We start from the raw sequence: 17,519 nt of genomic DNA, 5'->3' as shown, positions 1-17,519 counted from the left end.
GTAGTGCTCTGGCGTTATACCAGATATGTCTGCCAGCCCTTTCCTACTTTTTAAATTTAAAAAAAAATCACCACCATACATGATGTGTTTGCATTACTACAGAAAAAAAAAAAAAAAAAAGGGAAATAAACAACCTCTCTCCTAAGCAGGAATAGCTGGAGGAAATCACTGACTGAGCTACCCATGGGGGAGCAGGCAGTGCCTTGGCTGCTGTGGTGGCACGGGAATGGGAATGGGGAGCTGCAGGAGCTGAAGTAATTAACAGGAGGAATCCCAGGAGAAGGGGAGAAAGAAAATGGAGCTAATATGCTCCACTGGAGCTTGTGAAAAAAGATAGTTGGAGGAGAGGTTGCTGAAGCACAGGAGAGGTGGAGGCGTGTCAGGGAGGCATGAGGATCTCTGAGACAGAAGACCTGGAACAGCAAGGCACAGGCAGTCCCAGGAGATGGACTGTGAGTGATATCGAGGAATCCATTTCCCATTTCTGATTGCTGTATTGGTCAAAGTGCCCAAGAATATGCTGTGCTTCTGTGCTGACTTTTCCATCTGTCTGCATGGGAAACAGAGGCACCAGGTTGCAAAGTGACTCACCTCTCATAAATGCAAGAGCAGAGCTGAGTGCTGGGCTCAGCTCACTGCTCATCCCCCCTCCTAAAACTCCCCTGCTACCAGGGGCAGGTGACTGCTCTGAGACACTTCAAGCAAAGGCTTCTGCAGGCTGTGCAGCTTGCAACTATTCAGGGAAAGCATCCTAGGAATAATCAGATCATAAAACCTGTGGGAAATGCTGCTATAAATCCTGTAACACTGAAGAGCAGCCCTGCGAAAGTTTTGCGGTGAGGCAGAGCAGAGTGTGCAGCAGGCAGCAAAGAGGAGTAGTGCAGAAGATATAAAGCCATGTACTTGCCTGAGCACCCACCAAAGGCTCTGTGTGAGTGAGCAGCAGGGCTTCCTCAGCTGTTTATCCTGCTGAAGGATATTTAACAACCCAGTCAACTGGCTAGAGCTCAGCTGGAAACACACAGTGCCAAAAGCACAGGAGATGGAGCCAGTGCAATAAACACAAGGCTGCCTTGATTTTTTTTTTTTCCCTGTCTAATTATACATCTATGTTCAGTGTTCCTGGGACTGAATTATAACCTTAAATTTGTTTTTCCTTCCTCAAAGGCTTTGTCTCTGAGTTAAGCGACCAAGAACAAAACAAGTGTCTTTACTCTGCAATCTCCCTGTCGCATTATTCCCATATCGAACCTGGCAGCTTCCAGCCCTCCCAACACTATAATTAGAGCATCTCCAGCCATTGAAATAGCCCTGACCCTCACCACAGTGCTGACCTGCCTGCTTTGCAGCTCTCATCTGTCACGCACAGCAGCTCCTTCCCCACACAAAGCGAGTGCGTGGAGGGGACAGGGATTTTGCATTTTGGCTGTGCCTGGCCAGCACCCTGAGCCTGCACATCATCCTGCACACCCTGCCCTGTGTTAGGGGAAGCTGACTGTGCCCCAGTTTGCCACTGAAATGGGGGAGCTGGAGGAATTAAATTTGATATTTGACATCTCTTCAACCAGGCTGCTTCTTGAATTAGTGCATGAAATTCAGTTCTTCTGTCAACATTTCATTCTTGTTTGATATATAGGAACATGCAAGCAGGCTGTGGTTGGCTGTACAGACTGCTGATTTAAGGAGAGCTGAGACCTGAGGATCAATTAACACAGCCTGGTTTTCTTCAGTCTGTTCTGTTTGTTTGGCTTCCAGCTCCCTACTCCCCTCACTGAGAGCTGGGAAACCTCCATCACCAGCCAGACTCCCTGCAAGGTCTGGGATAAGAGGAAAGAGCAGAGGGTTTCCCCATCGAGCAAGGATTGCCATCTTGTGCGTGGATGGGCTAAATTTGCCCTCAATCTGCTTTCTACAGGGGGCATTCAAAGTGCTCTCAGTATTTTGCTGAGTTTCATTTAGAGGCATTTATCCTCCTTAGCAAACGGAATAATCAGCCAGGAGAGGTGCAGGCAGTCACAGAGAGCACCATGCTCATCCCATTCCAAGAGCTCTAAAACAGATGAGCTGGTAACCCCTGCCCTGGCCTAGGGGGAAGTTAAGAGCTTTCTGCAGGGAGCCACGATGCCTACCTTAGGTCAGATATCTGTGTTTTATGTAGCTGGGAACACAGAGGGGCTGGGTTCCACTCTGAGTGGGAATGGGCTAGAGCAGGAGCCAGTGTCAGTGGTTTCACTGCTGGGCACACACCGTGTTCAGCTGCCTTGGGAACTGCAGGCTGTGAGGGTTCAAGACAGAGGGTTTCTCTGTCTGAAATGGTCAGGACTTCTGCACATTTCCAGAAATTCTTATCCCAAATGAGTTCTCATGCCTTAAGCACAGCACCCCCTTCCTTTCTCTCCTGCTTCTTCCCATGCTCTCCAGCATAAACTGGAAAAGATGCAAAAAGAAAGTTCAGCTCCACTTCATATCAGCTGACTGGCAAATCCTTGCTCATCTGGATGTAGGATTTCCCCCACCCCAGGAAACACTTTCTCTCACTAACTGCAAAGTCAGGATTCAGCTGCTCAGATATCTGCTGCCATGCAGGTGCCCCATGGCTCAGAGCATCACCCCAGGCCCCCACTGCAGTCAAGGGAGACAAACAAGTGCTTTTAGGGGCAATTCATCCACAGTAATTAAAAACCCTAAAATAAATAAGCTGTGGGTGAATCCTATCCTGCAGGTGCCTTTTCCTCTCTCCATAGCAGGGAGGACTGGCTCTGACAATGATGTCTCCATCCAGAATGGTGGATCAGACCTGCCCTGCACTAAGACAGAGAAAATTGCTTTTTCTGAAGGCCAGAATGACATTTTAATACATATTGCTTGAGGCAGGGGAGGGGGAGATCTCTCTGGGGTGACCTTGCACTGAATGTGAGTTCTCTCTGGTGAGTTTTCTGGGCTGCAAGGGGAAAGGCAAGGAGGGTTTACCAAAGGGAAAACTGACCCCATACTGAAGCCTCAGTGCGGAACTACCCAGGTGAGCTGCATGTCCCTGCACCAGCACCTCTTCCTGCTACTGTGTTTCAGAGAGTTAATTTTAAATGTAAACCAAGGTTTTTCCCCCTATTCTGAAGTCTCTCTTTGTCAGAACACTACTTAGATTTTCTTTTACTTTCATGGGAGGTTTGCATTTCCATGTATGCCAGCAGTGCATGGAACCGACATCTGAGTGGGTGAAGTGGAATTTTGATTTATTGGAGCAGAGTGCATTATCAGTAAATTCAAGAGACTAAATCTGCCATGGAGAGGACTTCTTTTGTTTCCATCATCAAGTCAGACATTATATCCTGTCAAACATCCCAGGGGGAACTTGTGCTCCAGGCACCAGAGGTAATAACTCAGCTCAGAAATGTATGCTGTATGCTGAACCCTTCATCTTACCAAGCATTCAGCTCTTGTTCAAATGCAGGACACAAGTGAAAGAGAATAAAAATAGGAATTAATCCTTAGCCTTACCAGCCCAGTGATAGCTCTGCTTTTTTATGTGCAGACTGTGAAGTTCTTAATCTGAACTTCTTCTCCTGGTACGCCCCATGGCTGAGGGTGGTGTTGTGTGATGAAAATTTTAGGTTTGGAAACACTGTCACAGCATGGCAAACATCAGCTGGCAGTGTCTTATCACTACTAGGATGACTTTGTCACCTGCCAGGCCTCAGAGTAGCTACAATACTTGTTATTAAAAGATGGATGGGTTCTCCTTCTTCCTTTTCTCTCCTTGCCTGGTGGTTATGCAATGGAGAGGTGGCCTCTGGCTCTCGTGCCCCCTGGTCCATGGGCTCAGCGCGGTGCCCTTGCACAGAGGGAGGCCACAGTCAGATGCTCTGTCCCAGTCTCTGTTTCACTGACACCACTGATGACTACAACACCAACACCATGTGGGTCCCTTGTGCAGTGATAGAACATTAGTTCTGTTCAATACTGTTCAATAATTCTGTTCTCTATTGAGCATTAGTTCAATATGCTCAGCTCTGGTGGCATCTGTGGAGAGCCACCAGGTCACCTCTGCAACTCATCTGTTCCTTTACCAGAATGTTCCTTCGCCAAAAGCTGTTTGTTTTTTTTTTTTCTTAAACAAGCCAATGGGACTTGTGGTACAGGAAAATACAGATATCAGCATTTTGCAGCATGCAATAAACACAGCAGAGTTTTAACCCTTTTGCTTCTTCTAATGCCTCTGTGGAACCCTTCTGCTCTTGACACAGGTCTGGTGACCAGCAGCAAAATTTAGTGACAGAATTTTGACCCTATTTCAGGCTCACAGGTCATTGAATCATAGAAAGGCTTGGGTTGGAAGAGATCTTAAACCCCACATAATTTCTACCTCCCCACCATGGGTAGTGGTCCCTTCCACCAACCCTCCAGACTGTTCAAAGCCCCATCCAACCTGGCCTTGCACACTTCCAGGGCTTGGGCATTCACAGCTTCTCTGGGCAACCTGTTCAACTGCCTCACCATCCTCTGGGTAAAGAACTCCCTCCTAAAATCTAACCTAAATGGTGACCCACTGTTGGCTCACTGAATGAAGCTCACAGCAGCTCATACAGGGATTGTTTGGTGCAAATTGACTGAGGGAATATACGGTTTAGTGAGTTCCACAAAGCAGAGGGAGACTCACTGAACAGCCAGCTATTTATGAATAAATATATCTATGCAGAGGGGGAATCACATAAAACAATGGGCTGGCAGTGGCTGGTAATTTAAAATGCAGCAGGCAGACTGTTGCTCGCATTAGTAACCTACAAGACACATTGCTTAAATAGCACAATCAGCACCAACTAGCTCCTTGGGAATTACTGAACCATTTGTGCTTCTCTGCCTCTACTTATTCGTAGAGAAACTTGCTCCTAAGTCTCTATTGCATTTGTTTTCTTTATTTACATAAACTTGCTAACTTTATGTGACTGTGGTTTCCTTTAAACCATATGCTATTTTTTAATAGAAAGCCACATATAGTCAACTCTCAGTATTACTTTGGGTTCTTGGTAGGGTAATAATATTTAATAGTCCAGTACTATGCAGTTTGTTTATTTTTGTAGTTTCTTTTCATATCTGAAGTGCATCATATTCTTCTCACCTCTAAATTTGGAGCTAAACTCTATTCATTTCCCATGTATTGATTGTGCCTTTTCCTAATAATTTCATGCTTATAACATACCCTTAATTTTTGCAAATACCATCTGTGTACCACAGACACTCTAATGATGGGCTGTGTTTGTCTGGTGGCCTTTTTGCTACCAAAGGGCTGTAAGGAAAATGGAGGTTTGTTTCTATGTTTGATGTAAGAGGTGGATTTTTGAGAAGCAGCTCTGTAGATCCTCACCTGGCCTCAACTCCAAATGGAATTAGTTAAATGCAATGAAAGGTGATGATTTCGTCCAAGTTGTCCAAGCATGAACTTGAATAGCATCATAAAGCAGAATAATCATTGTTGGGATCACCACTGGTGATGTTGGTCCTGCTCCGCCTTTCCTTTCTTTCCATTAATTGTTCACTCACACTTTTTCCATCAACTGTATCAGGCTGAGCTGAGCTGAAAAACAGCAACAGCAACAATAACAAGGCAGGAGTTCACCCAAGTGAAATAAAAAGAATCAAAAGCTTGTTTTAGTTCTGGTCCTCAAACATTTGAGTGACTTTTTTTCCCTGGCATTGTTTGACCAGTGAAGATATTTACATAATTAATGGAGATAGTATTGTCTCAAAATGACAGTCCTTAAAATCAGCAATGAAGAAATTAATTTGGAGACTTGCTAAACGCTGACTGAGAAGGAAAAAGATGCAGTAGGCATTAATCCAGTCCCCTATTACAGGCAATCATATCATACAGTTCCATTTCTAAATGTGGTAGATTTCACACAGTGGAGCAACTCTCAGTGCCCAGAGTCCTTCAGAAGCCCTTTTCAGACTTTTCTGCATCCTAATCATCATGTTTAAAGTTATTGATGGCTAATTTATAGTAATTTATTCTGATGCCAACATCCTTTAGCTTCCACAACTACTCCAAAAAAAAAACCTGCAGTGCCATTTTACTTTAATTTTTAATTATTCACATTAGAGATAATGCTGTTAAGTGCTAAAGATCAGGATGAGATCTAATGTGTAGTTGTGAAGGGGGAAATCATTCCCAGATATCCTGCTGAGCCCATATGGTAATTTCTATGTTTGGGAATGCTTGTAAATGTCTGATTCAGCATCAAGGGGGAGTGACAAAGTACTGAGGGAACAAGAGCAAAGACATTGCTGGAGACATTTGCCCTCCCTTCCTCCCCCTTGCCTCTCCTCCTCTGAACAGTGAGCAACTTGCATGCCATCCTTCAGGAGTAATAGCTGGAACTGAGATTTTTATCCCCTGAGGCATCATTTCAGAAAGTCCTCTGCTGCATTCTGGGCAGCCCCTGTGAGGTGCCAGCAGACAATGATGCTGTGGCAGCTCTTGCTCACCAGCACAGCTCCATCCCAGCCCATACCAGAAGCTGAGACAGAGCTGATTTTACTGCTTCTTCCACATCCAATTTCATCTCACTCTTGTGAGTGGCAAGATTTATTATGCAAAACTGCATTTCTGCTCCAGCCTGCTTTTTGGAGAGGGTTTGGCCAATACAGTGTCTTTGTGATCCAGGAATTTTCACACTGGCTCTCTTATTCCACACAAGGCTGCTGTAAATGATGATTCCTCAATTTCACTTTCCTCAGTAAATGGATGCTTAGATATTTAATTAGGAAGCAAACCATATAATCAACCTTCTGCAGATAGAGCTGCACACTGTAATCAGTCCTGTTCAGCTTCTTTGCATGCTGCTGGAGTGCCAGCAACTCCTGAATTTATCAACACTGAGGCTTGAGTGGCAATTTGCCCAAGGATTTCTCAATTAATAAATATGAAGCAGCAGGGAGTTCGAGCACTATACAGGCTATGCTGCACATCTAACATCATGGTTTCACTCTATTTCACTCTATTTTCTGGGAAAAACAGCTCCAAAAAAAAAAAAAATCAGGCAGAAACAGAAGTTACATAATAGCAAGCTGCATTTATGTTTTTGTGTTTGTTTTTTTGGTACTATTTCATCTTCCAATTCCCCCCAAATTTTTGTCTCAATTCTGTTTAAGTTATCTCAGCTGGCATACAAGACTATCACATTCTTGGTGAATGGTCCAGAGCCTGCCTGCCAGGCAGGTAAAAATATGGAAAAAAAGAGCAGGATGGAAGTAGAATACCTGTGAGGGTGGTGGACTGGATGGAACAGGAATGGATGAGCATTTCTGCATGCTCAACCGGAAATTTCTTTTTCTGGTACTTCCCATGTAAGTATGGAAGGAAAGGGGTGAATTCTGAAGGTTGATTGAATTGAGGATGTCTTCTGAATAAAACCTTCATTCTCCTTCATCAGCTAAAGGAGTCAAAGAATACTGACCTCTAGCAAGTGCCTGTGGTGGGTCTCTGTGAGCTCCCAGCAAAAGTGTCCAAACTTGCAATCTGTGACTGTCCAGAGAGTGCAGACACTCCAATGGTCTGGGATAGTGGGATAGTCTGGATTCTCGTGCTGAAGGCCACCAAATCACTGATACCCACCACACCTGGGTCCTGCCAAAGTCTAAAAGCACAAAAGGTGTTTTCTGTGCTCATATGCTCAGCCCCATTCATTTTGCTTGCAAAGGTGCAGCAGCACAAATGTCTCTGATCTGATGAAATCAGCTGGTTTTGAGATTTGGATGGATCTGCAGGATCCATCCCAAATCTCCTCCTGATCCCAGGCCAGAGAGGTTGTTGCAGACGAGCCTCTCTCCACTGGCTGTTGCAGTTAGTGAGGAGCTGCACATCTGTCAAAGCAATGCATCAGGAGTGCCTTCAGAGACACTTTCTTGTTATTTTGGTTTTGGCAGCCCTCAGTCCCTTCATGCCACAACCATTTTAACCACTGACACACTAATCCTTTTTGACACTTCCACTTCTTTCTGCAGTCAAGCTCCAATGAAACATGAAGTGCCTCCCATGTTTCCACCTCAGCCTGCTCAGAAGCATCTGCCTGATGTCCTGGAGGAGGCAGAGCTGCTACATCCCTGCAGGAGAATTCTCTACATCTGGGCTTTGGGCTTTGGTGTCTGTGTGACATCAGCATGAGCAGCAGTGGGACAAACTGGGACAACCTCCTGTGGCTCCTAGCTACCCAAGGGATTTTTGGTGCAGGAAACTAAGGGCAGTAGATGATGCAAAGGGCTCAGACAAACGATGCAGCTCTGGCAATTGAGCAAGTGACTGCACATCAGCAGGTCCAGAGTAAACTGGAGCCTGTGTGTGCTCACACTGATCATGGCAAATGGGTGGGATTCAATTTATCATAGAAACAAAGCATGGTGTGGGTTGTAAGGGGTTTTAGAGACCCACTGGTTCCAGTCCCTTGCCATGGGCAGGGACATCTTCCACCCAGACCAGCTTACTCAAAGCCCTACCCAGCCTGGCCTTAAACACTTCCAAGGATGGAGCATCCAAAACTTCTCAGGGCAACCTGTGCCATGGTCTCACCACCCTCACAGTAAAGACTTCTTTCTAACATCTAAGTTAAATCTGCCCTCTTTTAGCTTAAAATTATCTCTCCTAGTCCTGTCACTATCTACCCATGTAAAATGTCACACTCCTATTGGATGCTCCTCTGAGAGATCCACACCAGGTCACACTATTGTCCTTTTTTTGCAAGTTAGGAACACTTATTTTAAACTGCTACCAGAGTGCCCCTGTCATGCAGTAGGTTTTTTAGATGTCATTAAAGTGCACATATATCTGTGTAGCTCTGGAATACAGAAGGATTAATTAAATTTACTTGTTCTGTGGAAGAAAGAGTTGGAGACTGACTTTGAAAGCAGGCAAACTATACACTGAAAAGTGTGCATTGAATTGGATGTTCAGGGCTGTACCTAAACATTCACAATGGCAGGAATTTTCCAGCCAGATGATGTTCAGGCCGTGTAATAAGCCAGTGACTTTTTTTTTTTTTTTTTTTTTTTTTTTTTTTTTTTTTTTGCTTTGACTCAGAAATGGAGGCTTAGAGATTGATAGACTTTTTAAGCCCAGAAAGATTCATATTATTTGATTACCTCCATAACACTGACTCACACTGAGCAAATATGTAGTATTTGACCAAAACATGATTTCCCAAAAGGTGCCTGTACATCATTTGCAACAGAAAATAATTGAAAAGTCCCAAGGTCCAATTCCCTACTGCTATGTAATTACTGATGCCTATGTAATACACTATTGATTTGCCCATGTTTTCCTACACTCGTTTTGCAGTTGCTAATGACTTACAAAACATAAAATGTTGGCGAAACAGCCCCAAAGTCTTAGCAACAATAAATCACAGTTCAGAGGTCCTTAATTCCCTTATCTCCACATTTTTTGTGGTCTGCATCCCCCAGCAGTCACCTTAAGGTTAAAGTGACCTGAGCATGGTAATGTTCCCCATTTATGGCCTTTCACCTGTTAATGTAGCCCCACACCCTTCCTTGCTGCCTTGTGCACTACTTGCTGCCAGCAGTTTTCCTGTTGTTTTTGTGGGCCAGAAGCAACAACGTCTGCTGCTCTGGAGATCAGGAATGCAGGGATTCTTCACAACTTCACAACCCTTTTAAGGATCCCTGTGTTCCTGGCAATCACAGTTTACTTTTAATGAGCCCAATTAGGTGCATCTCTCCAGTGCAGGATTATGAGGATTAGAAAAGGGTCAATTTGTAATTGTTCTTGTGCTGGTCACTGCTACTTGCCACATTAATGAAGATTTATTAAATTAACAGCACATGTTTTTTCAGCAATTCAAAGTTCACACACACACACACACACACACAGACACACACACAGAGTTAATTAGTGTTGGATTCTATACATCCTCCAACTTGGTGAGCTGCTTGTATCTTATGTGTGCAGAATTTATTAGCTCTAGTCTTGGAAAATACACCCAGAACTTTGCTATACCTATTTATCATTTGTTTTGTTCCTCACAGAACTATTTGAAACCCACTGGAGTGCTGCCTGTATTTTAACCAGAGACTTCCACAAAATATTTTTCCTCAGCATATTGTAGAGTCCTCAGACAGTAGGTGAGGTTGCTGCAGAAAGGCCTGGATGAGAAATTGATTTATTTTTTTAACATTTCCTTTCCCCCCCTCAAATCTCTAATTAATGCATAAGACAATATTCACCAACTTCAACAAAATCACTGAGGCATTAAGAGAAGAAATGTCACCATAATACTTCAGGGAGGAATATTCATGTAACCAACCAGCCCATTAATTTTTTGCTCACATTTTATCACCTTAAACAATATCACTCGGTCAAGGAGACCAAAGTATTTGTGTGACATTCAAGGTTAGCTTCAAGGGAAACGTTCAGGCCAGATTTGTGATCTGGATGGGATATCTAGTAAATATTTAATCACTAAAAATCAGCCTTCATTCAGGCTGATTCAAGGAGAACTCAAAACATCTGACACAAGAGTTTTGGATTTCTGATCACCAACTGGAAATGGATAGGAGTGTGTCTACTCCTGCTGAGGTGCAGGAGGAGACCAGGTGTTTTGGAAGTTTTGAGAACTGTTCTCCAATTTATTGAAAATTTTACTTCTGTCCTGGGCAAGCTACTGTCACCACTCAGCCAGAGGGGGATTAGGGTTGTGTAAATAGATTTAATCTGGTTTGGTGGCTGTAGCAGAATGGGCTGTACTAATCACATGCCTGCTGGAAAGGAGACTCTTCCAACATCTACCCAACCAAGATATTTCCATGCTTCTCGCATTACTGGCATTACATCCAAGCATAAATCTTAATGTATTTTCCACCTGGAGTACTGGGTAGGCTTTCAGTAAATAAAATCTTCCACCCCTGAAATTATAGTTATAAGAGTCTGATTTAGAAAATTCAGACTTGCTTGGGTGTTGAATTGGTTGCTGGGGACATACTCTCAATATCTTTTTTCCTTAGTGCTCCTTCCCATGAAACAGGGCATAATTAAATACCTTAACCTGGCTGATATATGGACAAATACATGAAAGATCATGAGGCTTCTCAGTTACTGTTACAATGGGTGCCAGACAAATAATTGAGATGGACACCCAGCTCCTCTGCCACGCCACTGTATGCAAACCATGACAGCAGCCCCTGCCCAGAGGTTAAGGTAGCTCTGGTGTCCCATTAGATGGGCACTCTGCTGCCTTTCATTTGTAGGAATGAGGAGCTGGACTCCTGTTTCAGGTTTGACCCACTGAACGTGCTCCCTGTCCCCTGTGCCCCCCTCCCCTGGGGCTCAGCCTGGGCATTGCTTCATTTAAAACCAGAAGAGTGGCAAGGGGGGAACATGGCAAGTGCAGCATGGCAATGTATGGCTCTGGGAAGATTGGAAGAGACTCTAAAATAATGATGACAAAGGTTGACAATCCTGAAATTTCCTCAGTTTCCCCAAAATTTCACGCAAAAGCAAAAATGTTAACTGGGCAAAAAGAGATCATTAGTCTTTGATTAAAATTTTTTTGTACTGCTCCTGCTCTGGATGTCTCCAGGAGTAAGTTCCACATCCTCTCTCCTCCACACTGGAGCATTTTGCTAACCCTGCCTTCTGAAGATGGTTTGGTGGACAAGACACTGACCTGGAGACTGACACTGGGCTGAGTGAAGGCTCCCACAGAGATCCCAGGCCATGCTGAGGCCTGGAGGAGCTGTGTCCATCTGCAGCTGTCGGGGTCAGCTCCCTGACTTCCACTTGAGAAGTCCCACTGATGTCTCTCTGCTGACTGTGTTTTATTTGCCATCTCTGGGAATTAGCTGTCAGGTTTTAATGGTTTTAAATGGCTTTGGAGAATAAACAACTTTGTTTCTTGTGCTTGGTCTTCTAATGGGAATAATAATATTGTTACACCCCACTGGCCTACGTAAGAAGTGTTAAAGATTATGAGATGCTCACAAGCTGTTGTTATGAGACATCTGAAGGAATTGGGGAGAGATGAAGTGATACCATTGTGAAAAAGGGACGAAAGATACAGCACTGACTGATTGATTTTTTTTTTGTCTTGTAATAATGCACACAATCAGTGCTGATCAAACAATGAAGACTGTGGGAGCTGACCAGGAATTCAATATTTTTACAGTGCAACTCTGCTATAAAGGATTGATCCAAAAATGGGTCCTTTCATTAGTATATAAAAGTTGAGGGCCTGTGTTTAAGAACTCGTGCTGCTTCCAGCATCCTTTGTGACTGTCCTCAGGCCATTCAGGCCTCTCTGTGGCCTGCATGACATTATATGTGACCAGTGAGGGTGAAAACACTGAAGGACTTCATCACCTATTGCAGAATAAACTCTGCAGAGGGGTCACAGTCCTGTTGTTCTGTGGTATCAGAGTGGGATGACACAGAGCAGTGTGGATTGTGACTAGCTGAACCAGGGAGAGGTTCTGGCCCCTGTGCCTTCATGTCAGTCAGAAATGATGAGAAGATGCATCAGTAGCAGGTGATGTCTTTTTTCACCTGGTTTGCTCAGCAGTGTGCAGCCACAGCACAGAGGGTGACACAGCTTGGTCACATCTTTGATGGTGCTGGACCCAAGGAAGCCTTTACCAGTTACAAAGGTTTCACAGGGTATTTCTTTGCCTGTGCTTGTCCCTTTCACATGCTCAGGTGCTTTGCACAGGTGAGGGAAGGGATCATGGACCTGCTGCTCTTCTGCACTCCTGGCCAGGCTGTGGAGGGGCCAGGGCTGGGGCTGGGGCTGCCTGTCCCCACGGGTGTCCAGTGGAGCTGTTCTTGTGGAAGGACAGTGACACAGGGTGGCACAGCCCTGCACTGCTGTGTGGCTGTACCTGCACCAAGGCCCCCCATCATTTGGAGGGAAGAATCTGAGATCTGTGGGCCACTGTCCCACTGTGTGCACCAGGAGCATTTCCAGCATGCAGGAGTAACAGCAGCTCTCCTCTGCACATGCATGGGGTGCTGGGGATGTCTGGGGAGATATTATCTGAGTGTCACCCCCCCAGCATGAGCTTTCCATTTAGAGAGAGAATTGGGAAGCCAGAAATACAGGAAACAAAACTTAACTCTCATTGTTCATGAGCTACAATTAAACTGCTGTCAAATGCCTGTGCAAGACCGAGTCTGTGTGCAAACCAGAGGCTTTCTTTTTGGAGAGGAAAGCAAGCAAACAAACCCTGACCTTGTCAGTGGTTGGGAAGTGGTAGGAAAGTGCTTTGGAACAGCCTCATCTCCCCTTGCTGGTGTTTGACAGCTACTGCAGCCTGGCTTTGTGTTCAGAGTGAGCACTGCTTCCAGCTGTGGGTTTGCAGGATTTCCCAAGTATTGCCAGAGAAAGAATGATATTTTCTGTGTATATGCTATGAAGCTAGAATTGATCTTGCTTCTTTTGATGAGGTTTAGCTAAATAAATAGATTTTTTTTTCCCCCCCTTAAAGGCCTTCATTCATACTAAGCACCTGTATTCAGACTTACTCCAAGATAGTGTCAGCAGACCTGTAGCTGCCAGGGGCAAAAGGGAAATATTTCCTTAGAAAACAAAAACTGAAGAAAACCACCAACTAACACTTGAACCAAGGTAGACCTGCAAAAATGTTGAATTAATTACAAACAAAAACTTTAGGCCTTTATGGTCAAGGATTATGGTAAATTATGATCATCACCTGGGAGGAACTAGTAGAAGTGGTGGCACGGGGGCAAATAGACTATGAATACACTCAGCTTGGAAATAGCAGGAGGATTTCTTGCCATCAGAAAAATTGAACAGCTTGGTAATAATTGTACAGAGCCAAACTGGATTTGTACCAGCTGATGAGGGATCTTATGATGCAGGAACCAGATGTGGTCATTCTGGATGTAGTTTCCAGGACTGGGTTCCTAAGAGGGTGGTCAAACTTTGGAACAGAGAGACTGCAAAACTCCATGTTTGGAGGTTTGAAGACCGGAGTGTAGATGGCCCTGAGCACCCTCCTGTCACTGACTAGGTTCTGATCAAGGGACTTGGACAGGACAATCTTCTGAGGTCGTTAAATATATAGTCCAGTGACAGGAAAGCAGCTATCCACCTCCTTTTTATTTGGTATTTATTTTTACATTTGCTCTTTATGGGTAAATACTCTTTTCTTTTTCTCTTGTATTTATCCCCAAGCTGTACATCATCTTGCAGGAGTAAGTGAAATGTAAGTGTGAGCAAGGGTGAACTTTTGTTCTGAAATTTAAGATCAGCCAAGATTAATGGTATTTTTTAACCAAACTCAGCAGTGTTGTGCTGTATATGACAGGAAGGGGGAAATCCTCACACAAAAACCCCGAGAAAGAGCTAACTTGAAGCTTTGCCTACAGCAAAGGACTCAGGAATATGTGTGGGTCAGCTATTCCAATGGGCTACATTTTGCTTTACTCTTCTTTCTCCCTGTGATCTTCTTTTTCTCAGCTCAGAGGTTTTACTCACAGAGGAAGAATCCCTGATGTTGCTGACTCACACACTTCAGGCCAGCATTGATTTGGGGATGGAGCAATTTACTCTTTCAAGAATCCTCTCTCCCCTGGGCTGCCTGCCCAGGATGGTGCAGGTGTGTGCAGCCAGAGCCAGGTCAGGCTGCTGAGCTGACTGATGGCCAGCACTGTGCCTGGCTCCTGCCTCACATCCACATCCAGAGCCTGCTCGTGCTCCCTCCATACCTGTCAACCCAATGAGGGCTGGAACCTCTACATCTAGTCAGTTTTTTTCCTATTTATCTATGAATAAGCTTTGGAAATGACTTTCCCCCCCTTTAATTTTTTTTTTTTTTTTTGGCACAAGATCCATGCTTCTGATTCTACTGGTTAAAGAGCCATGGCTGGATTTACTGCCCTCCCTGACTTTAACCTGCTGTTCAAGGCTGCAGTGATTGAACACTGCCTTGCAAACCCAACTCCTATATTTTTAATACCATATAACTTTTGCTGGTATTTCCCTAATGGCCTGGGAATGTGAATCATTTTTTCCTGTGAAAAACCGCCCATTTATATATATCTCCTGAGACACAGCATGATCTGACATTGCATTTAACCCACAGCAAGGTATTTAATTTGTTGAACAGGTACTAGGAGGAGAAAAACTTATGCAGCGCAGTCCATAATAGACAGTCATTTACCAGGTAAAATACTGCTCATATTGAAAATGCAGCAGGATTGAAACAATGGCATTTTCATTCCCTTCTTTCTCCTTTTCTCCTCATTACCTTTTTACACAATTTATATGAATTTATATAATATAGCAGCTAAACCTTATAATTAACAAATCAGTATGAGGTAAGACCAATAAATAAAGATTTTTTCTGTGCTGTATGGGGAATGAAACAAACGACAGAGTTAAAACATGTCTGTGCAGTGAGGAAAGGCACAATCACACATGGATAAAAGCAGAGTCACCTTGCTGGATTCAGGATTACAGCCAGGATTTCACCTTCTGCTGATTATGCAGTCACAGAATGCTTGGGGTGGAAGGGACCACTCAGTTCCAACCCCTCTCACCATGGGCAGGGACACCTTCCACCACACCAGGTTGTTCAAAGCCCCATCCAGTGTGACCTGGGAACATTTCCAGGGATGGAAGGATTCCACAGCCTCTCTGGGCAGCCTGTTCTACTGCCTCACCACTCCCTGAATAAAGAATTTCTTCCTAATATCAAATCTGTCAGTTCAAAAGCCATTACCCTTTGTCCTGGTAAGGATCAAATGAGCACACCAGCACTATGTACAGAAACCTGAAAATCCATGTCAGTGTTTGCCTGGTCAGGTGTGTGGCTCTCAGTGCTGCTGTCACACTTTCCTCTGCCACACCTTGCAGCCCTGTCTGAGACTGGTGTCCCAGAAGCTGTGGAGCTTCCCAGAGTCCTCATGGGAATTGCACCCTGAGGTAACCCCAGTGTATTAACCCCCCAGTATCCCACATTTGTGCAGGGTTAGGATTCCCAAGTGTGAGCTGAAAGCCACTGAAATCAATCACCAGAATATTCCTGTTCGTGGCAGTGGAGCAGCTTGCTCTTGGACTGAAATCTCCCACTAATGTAATTATTCTCTGCTGAGGGAGGAAAATGGAAAAGTGAAGATGGCATTTTGTACATCAAGGTCACACACACCATCCAGCTCTCAGAATCTTAAATGGCCCTGTATGGAGCTTTTATTCTTTTCCAGACATAAAGATGTGTGAAGTGCATCACAGCACTGCCTCCTTCCTGCCACTCAAGGTGAGTTTTGATGGAGAGCTGAGAGAAGAGGCTTTGTACCTCAGGCAGAGGGGCCACTGGGGCACATGGGGGATGAGCACCACATCTGACCTGAGCAGAATTAGGGGCAGGGGATAGAAATTGGGAAGGCTTTGCTGGGCTAACCCCATGACGGGTTTCAGACATCACAATAGTTCCCCTGACCCTGCTCTGACCACAGATAATCGTTATTGCCAGAACTCTCATCCTCATAATCCTCCTCATTCTTACATTGATCCAGCAGAAAGCACTTTTGCAATGAAAAAATACTTCTTTGGTTTTTTAATGATTGTTTTCTTACATTTTAGAAATTGAATCATCTTTGTTCTGATTGGAGGCATGAGAAAACCTATATCACTACCTAACTTTGTGCTTGTGCTCTGAATGAAATTATGGTTGATCAGTTTCAGTCAAGTTAGTTCAAATAAAGCAGGAGAGAATGGTTTTTGAAAAGGAAATAAAACATTAAAACCACCCTGTTTCTGGTCCAAAACTTTCCATCCATAGAAGGTTTGTATAGAACGTTGAGTTTCCTTTAAAGCTCTTCAGGAGAATACCTGGTTTGACGATGGTTTATCTATTTATTGATTACATGAATCATTCAGTTCCTAAAAAGTCAATCCTCTCTGCTCTCCTCCACCCTAATTATGGGCAGAAGTCAAGGTGAATCTTTCCATTAACTTCTGTGATCTTTGGATCAGACACTGACACACGATCCTGCGGGCTGGGCATCTCTAATGAGCCGGGCACAGGGAGGTTATCTCTGCTCCAGTCTCCCTGTACCAGGGCAAAAGCAGGGCAATGAGACACAGAGCTGACTCTGCTCCTGCAGTGAGTTTGTCTGGAGGAGCTGTAAACACAGTGAGGCCAGACACTGCAGATGTGAGCTTGGAAATGCTTGTTTTATGCCCTTAAGGGAGATTTGCACCTTGAAGAAAATGGCTCCTGTAACTAAACAGCAGCTTCTTAATTGTGTCACATCATCACTCAATGATAGAATGGTTTAAAAGTGTGACTACAGCAAACAGGAATTTCTGTTTTGCACCAGACCACTTAGAAAGCTTTGTCTTTATGTAGAGCATCAGGACCTTTCCATGTCACATTCTATTTCCGTCTCTTATTAAGAGAAAAATTGATTTGGTGTGCCACGGGCTTTCCATTTGCATTTCAATTACAGATTTCAGTGGCTTCTTAGGCTTTCCAGGCTTTTATTTTTTATTATA

Source organism: Onychostruthus taczanowskii, unplaced genomic scaffold (assembly GCF_017590055.1).
Source record: "Onychostruthus taczanowskii isolate IOZ18803 unplaced genomic scaffold, ASM1759005v1 scaffold1, whole genome shotgun sequence".
NCBI classification, from domain to species: Eukaryota; Metazoa; Chordata; class Aves; order Passeriformes; family Passeridae; genus Onychostruthus; species Onychostruthus taczanowskii.
Note: the sequence above shows the minus strand (reverse complement) of the source record.